We start from the raw sequence: 7,411 nt of genomic DNA on the forward strand, positions 1-7,411 counted from the left end.
TTAACAAGTGAAATTTATGAATGAATCTATAATGTAATTAATTTGTTTCTTAAATAATGAGTCGAAATGTTGCTTAGTGTTAACCGTTGTTGTTGTTTTATAATTTAGTAAATTTAATAATCGTACACGTTGTAGATATGTTTTGTTTTGAAATGTTAACTATTAAAAATATAAATTAACAATTATGTTTCAATTTCGAAAGCAAATAAACATTTATTGATTCTAAACTGACAATAAACACATCAAAGTATTAAAAAGGTAATTTAAAATCAAATTCGGATATTTAATTACTGTTATAAGAGTCAGAAACGATAACACTAAATCTAATAAATTCGTATCATAGTTTAGAACACATAGTACTATTTTTAATCGGTTAAAAAGCGTTGTGAGCTTACAACAAACACTTAGCATTTAGAATTTACAGAGCGCACGTCCCAAATTCCAATTAAGCCACATTAATATCCTCGATGTAACAAAAAGCTGCAATGGATACTATTTTTATATTACACGTTATACTAAATATGTTTTCTTAACTACTAACAGTCTCTAAATAATTGAAGAAATGATTTCATCAGATAATACGTTCTAAATGTCACATAGTTCAAACTAGAAACAATAGATCATGGAAAACAAAAATCACGAGCGCTAATAACAGACTATAGACCGACGAGCTGCAATGGTCAGACAAAAGATGAACGATGAGTGAGAACCAATTCCCTAGGGCGATATCGACTTCTTTGTGGGTTGAACTTACATCTGCTGAATCAGAAATTATATGATTTTCAGTGTTATAACGTTCTTAATCACATTGTTTTTAAATCATTGGCTGGGCGTTATAACGTCGTCATTTAATCGTTGTTTACTATTGGCTTATACTACTATAGCTAAAATCACTCTTTCCAATAAAATTAAATAGCTTTCGTTAAGTTATTCGGTAAGACTCAGGTAATGTACAAGTTCGTATTTTATGCTCATTATGTCACAAAGGCAGTGTACATGTTAACCTTTGAAAGCAACAAGCACGCAAGACAGGCTTTCCCAACGACTTGATGGCAATCCGCGTGTTGACTTAGAAGTACACTCGGCTATTTTTTATGTTGAGTAAATTAATAGTGCTCATGTTCACCTTTAATTCTTAGTAAAGCTGCAAGAGCAATCAACATTTATGATAAAAGAAAGTTAAAAGGTGAAAGAAAATAATTTTAAAGAACGTCTAAGTAAAAATATGTTAAAAAAGCTTTTTTAAATACCATCACTGCAGCATTATTTCTTTGCCTGTGATTAGAAGGGAAAAGTTATTTTTTCAGGAATGAGGGATCAGAGGTCTTTACTACGGTGTACCCAATATCATACTACAAATGTATCACGTATAAGCCGACGCAGCTTAAGCATTCGCATCTAGATTATATTTCCAGACCTTATCCAATTTCTAGATCTCATTGAATAGATTCGCGCAGAATCCTTTCTTAAAAGATTCCATTTTACTAAAATGAGTGGGCTAGTATGAAAATTTAAGAGCCCCTATTTTATCACAAAATAAATTTGAATGTAAGTGTTTATTGAAAGAACAAACCTCAATAATTAATTGTCCACATTGTTCGTTCTAATACCATTTATGAAGTATAATTAAAACTATCCATACAAATAATCTCAAATTAGAGCTTGCCATATGGTCGAAAACTCGAACAAAAGTATGTGTGTATTGTGCAAACTTCTCTATTTTAACCCCACGCCGTAAATAAAACATGTTATTGGAATTTCTTCCATTTGTTTTGATTTTATGTTTATTTGTGTTGTTATTTCGTCACCAACATGGCAGCCTATAAGGCCTATGTTAATTAAAAAAATTAAATTCATTTTTTGTGCTTAGGCGTATTTTTGAGCATATTTTAATCTATAAAGCGATTATGCACATCTGAAGGCAAATATATTTCTAACAGTATGCGTAGATTTTCTCTGCGATGCACAAGATCTGAGAAAAAATGTTTCCAACAAACATGCTTGCCTATTAATATAAAGAACCAGTGTACCTGTTGCTCGAATTCGAGCAATTGCCATGTAATACAGGTGTTATTTTAAAACTAATATCAGAAATAATTTCCGATAACTTTAAAAGAGTCGGCTCAAAGATTATGGAAATACTCACGATGTACATAACAGCTCGTTAAAATAAACATTTATTGTAAATAAATATCTTATCATTTTTTGAAATCTGATCTTGTTGTTTAGTATTTTCTACCAATGTTTCCCATTCATAGCCGCATTAGGTTGTCCATAATAACGATTATAAATTCTAAAAATAAACATTATTTCAATTTCTTCTTCTGGGTTGTGTTCAATGACTTTCCTATGTTTCCACAGTTTGGAAACCGGCTATTTAAATTATTTCTCAAGAAGTGGAGCATACTGTTAATTCAGTTAATTCTCTTAAAAAAAATACATTTAAACATTAAAAATTTATTTTCTTTTTAGTATATCAAATTGTCTAGAATTTCTCGGTTCTAATATTCTAAAATATTAACAGCAATTAAATTATAAAGCTGATCATAATGTAAACAAATATGTTCTTTATAAGGATGACTTAGTAATTTTAAAAGCCACTGGGGCAGAGCCCAAGGGACTTTGTCAAAAATGTAATGTTGCAATAATCCTTATATATAATACGTGAAGGCGATTACTACGAAACACTACTCCTCCGTTAATAATGGACGGATTTTTACAAACGACGTGTCAAAATTATATATAATACGTGAAGGCGATTACTACGAAACACTACTCCTCCGTTAATAATGGACGGATTTTTACAAATGACGTGTCAAAATAACGTATTTTTTGTGTAGACACCCCCTTTCACCAATTCCTGTAATACAAATCCTCGGGCTTTGCCCCACAGGCCATCGAAATTGGAGGTTCTCCCTTAAGATTAACATGGGGAAATCTAAATATTTCATTGGAAACGTTGTCCCCACCGATTTGAGAAACCGGCTGGGCGTAGAAACTTGGCAGAGGTGTCCAAAGAAAGGTCTTGGTCCGTAGATGAGTTATCAAAAGAAAAACTACGCAAAATCCCTTAGGACTCTGCCCCAGAAGCCTTTAAAGATCCCTCCACAGAGTTGTTTACATTCTGGCCATGTGAATAATTCTTTTCAATGAAACAGCTGTTCATTTTTAAATTGTATTTCAAACAACACACATTTTATTGGGAGTTACTAAATTCCACCAAATAAGTATTTTGCAATGTTATTTTCTGATTTCAAAATTGATTTTCTTCTTTATCATGTCATGTTTTGCAATATAACGTTCCATTACGAAATCAGTGGAAAATCCTTTTATCACAGCAATTCTTAAATTATTTCTCATTGAACTATCTTTTATGTATTGTACGGGTTGGTGTCTGCCTTTTTCATCACTTTTTCCTACATTTTATCATATTATTCCACACATATCAAATATTTATGTAGAAATATCTGCTCTTATCGCGTCTAATAAAATCAAAACATAGAAACCTTGCCTCATATGGTATCTTGACAAATTATTTGCACCTGCCTATATTACGGACTTTGGCACACTGGTTTGGTAAAATTATTGAAAATAACACGACATTTTGGCTGTAAAATATGGTACAAAGAGAAAATACTATTTAAGCAGCTACTGTCATGACAGAAAGGTCATATTCCTTTTAAACTTTGTTTTTGTCCTAGGAGGCTAGGCACGAACCTGGGATTGTTTTTCACATTACTTCAGGCTAGACCTAGGGGTTGCGGCATTATCACTTAGATAAAATCCATTGGTGACTTGGCGGGGATCGAACCTGGGGCCTCATTTCAAACTCCTTCCTTCCTTCCTTTTAAACTAGATCACATAATCCTTTATAAGATACGTTGATTAACAATATGTAAACGGCAATATATACGTAACAGCCAATTTACAGTATTTTTGCTTTTAGGAAATGTCCCAATGCTATGTCATTTGCATTATTTGTTGACAATGAAGCCGCAAGACCATATGAACTAGGAGGCCCCTAACAGTTCAAGAATAAAAGCCAACTTCACTTCAAGTATTCCACTACACCTAACATTCCGTAGAGAGATTATATTGACAACTTTATGTTATTGATGAGGCTGAGACAACTAACTGACATACCCCATGTCAAGGAATTCCAGCTTTAACAGTACGGTAACCCCACAACCAATTTCTCAAAACTATGCTAGAGGGTTATTCATTGGCACAGAAGTACGATATGAACTGACGCGACGTGACGAAGGAAAAATCAAACTTACACTGTAACGGATATACCTCCCATTGAAGAGAATGCCAACCGCATGGTAAAAAGCATTAAGCGGTTTGAGAGAGCTTTGCCTGTCAATCCGTAGGCAGCGCCACCAGCGTTGCCATGCAATAGCATAGCAACGCTGGTGGCGCTGCCTACGGATTGACAGGCAAAGCTCTCTCAAAACACTTAATGCTTTTTACCATGCGGTTGGCATTCTGGGTTATAGTAGTACGTTTTCTATGCTTTGAAGTTAGAATATGTCTTCCCAAAAAAATATTTTCTTTTCTAATAAAATCATATTACACTGATGAAATCACGGAAGTGTTTAATTTAACTACAAAACATCCACCAATACGATTTTAATACTATTTAAAGGTTCTTCCAAATGAAGAGATACCATATAACATACTAATAATAACTCCGATGACGTACAGTATGGGTAATATTGTAATCATTGAATGATCAACCAAATTTGGCAACTAACGAAATTAATATCATTATTGTTTTTACACTTATTACTCTTTAAATAATACTAAATTCTCAAAATATGTATATTTCACCTAATTTATTGCAGTTAGTTGAATTAACGTAACCCTTCAAAGTGACCGTCAATCTCGACGGGTTTCACCTAGTTTTAAGTATAATAAATGTAGCGTATAATATAGATAGATTAGCCCTATGTTTAATATTTATAAGAAAAGTTGAATTTCCATTTTTGACCTAATTAATTATTAATATTCTCAAAATTCTAATAAAACCTGCAAATATAGGACCGATAACCTTTCTTTTTGTACAACCCGCGTGTAAATCAGTCCAGTAGTATGGTGAGGGTGGCTGTCGTAAGATTTAAAATTTGGCCCCTTGTTCAATCTCCATAAGAAAAGTTTAATTTCGATTTTCGACCCAATCAACATATTCGACCCTTGTGTTTATGCGAGGCATATTGCTGCTTAAGAGTAGACAGAATTCATAAATATCTCCCTTTTAAATATATAAACATTTTCTTTAAATGTAACAATAATAAAATAATTAGACTTTATACAGGGCGTCTCTCGAGAGGTGTCTCAAATCGATTACTGGAAAACGGCTTAACGTACAAGGATGAAATTAAATTATTTCCCACTAAATCAACCCCAAGGAAAAACGTAAAAATATTTTTAACTTTTTTCAAATACAGGGTGTGCCAAAAACTGAGGGTCACTAGTTCGAATCTCGGAATTTTCAAATGTAAACATATGTCATGTTATACATCATTTTAAAGGTATTAAATAGACAAACATTTTGGTGAAAACAGAAATTAATTATCTTTTTCCGTTTCAAAATGGCGGCAGTTTTTTTGAAATAAATCTATATTTTTTTAATACTCTGTATTTCCTATACCAATGCATTTAGCACTTCTCCGGTTGCATTTTCTTACTCGTTATGAAATTAGCTTTACTGTGATATGCAACAAGTAACGGTTTTTTGAAATAATAAAAATTCCAAAAAAAATTATTTTTGAAAATTTGCAAATGCTCATTGTTCAAAATTTTCAAATAGCAACATATGTCAAGTGGCACATCATTTTATAGGTTTTTCAATTCCTAACAACTTTTTAATTTACACTTACTTCGTATCTCTTTTAGTTTTTGTGTAAATAACAAAAAACCTAATTTTCCTATATCAAATGCATGTTATTTGGGTTTGACATGGTTCAACACTAAATGAAATGAAGCCTTTAGTGTCAAACCCAAATAACATGCATTTGATATAGGAAAATTAGGTTTTTTGTTATTTACACAAAAACTAAAAGAGATACGAAGTAAGTGTAAAATACAAAGTTGTTAGGAATTGAAAAACCTATACAATGATGTGCCACTTGACATATGTTGCTATTTGAAAATTTTGAACAATGAGCATTTGTAAATTTTCAAAAATAAATTTTTTTGGAATTTTTATTATTTCAAAAAACCGTTACTTGTTGCATATCACAGTAAAGCTAATTTCATAACAAGTAAGAAAATGCAACCGGAGAAGTGTTAAATGCATTGGTATAGGAAATACAGAGTATTAAAAAAATATAGATTTCTTTCAAAAAAACTGCCGCCATTTTGAAACGGAAAAAGATAACTAATTTTGGTTTTCGCCAAAATGTTTGTCTATCAAATACCTTTAAAATGATGTATAACGTGACATATGTTTACATTTGAAAATTCCGAGATTCGAACTAGTGACCCTCAGTTTTTGGCACACCCTGTATTTGAAAAAAGTTAAAAATATTTTTACGTTTTTCCTTGGGGTTGATTTAGTGGGAAATAATTTAATTTCATCCTTGTACGTTAAGCCGTTATCCCGTAATCAATTTGAGACACCTCTCGTGGGACACCCTGTATACATAAAAACAAGCTTTAAAACTTATTATTACGAGAAATACTATAGTTGCAGTGTATAAAACAATAAACATATGAAAAGCCGCTTTTGTTATTTTAATTTTTTACTTGCTGCATTTACTACAAAAGTTTAAAATGAAATTTTCCCATTCTGCAACACCAACATTGCTTATGTTAATTAATCAGAATTGTAATCAAAACCAGCAACTCCATCAAGCCAATAAGATGCTAATATCGTATTTACACGAGCCTTTGAACCTGGTAGATTGATTACATTTTCCTTATTCAAGCCAACTGAGGTTTTACATAGAACTGCATTGTTTTATAGTTTATCTAGCATCTCTACCTAGCAAAAGTAAATCTTAAGGACAAATTTTTTGTCCTTAAATTATTTGTCCTTAAGATTTACTTTTGCTAGGTAGAGATGCTAGATAAACTATAAAACAATGCAGTTCTATGTAAAACCTCAGTTGGCTTGAATAAGGAAAATGTAATCAATCTACCAGGTTCAAAGGCTCGTGTAAATACGATATTAGCATCTTATTGGCTTGATGGAGTTGCTGGTTTTGATTACAATTCTGATTAATTAACATAATTAATTGTATTTCACATCAACATGAGAACCATGAAAACAATTTTGGAATTTAATGACAAAAGCGAATGTTGGACAAAATTCCACTTGTATACAACATTTTCTTATTTGTTCTCTGTCAAACGATACTTTTCCTCCTCCGATTGGTCAGTTTAAATAGTTGTATTTTGAGAAGGA

Source organism: Macrosteles quadrilineatus, unplaced genomic scaffold (genome assembly GCF_028750875.1).
Source record: "Macrosteles quadrilineatus isolate MER2022 unplaced genomic scaffold, UCM_ALF_1.0 Scaffold_1__1_contigs__length_201487025, whole genome shotgun sequence".
Classification (NCBI taxonomy): Eukaryota; Metazoa; Arthropoda; class Insecta; order Hemiptera; family Cicadellidae; genus Macrosteles; species Macrosteles quadrilineatus.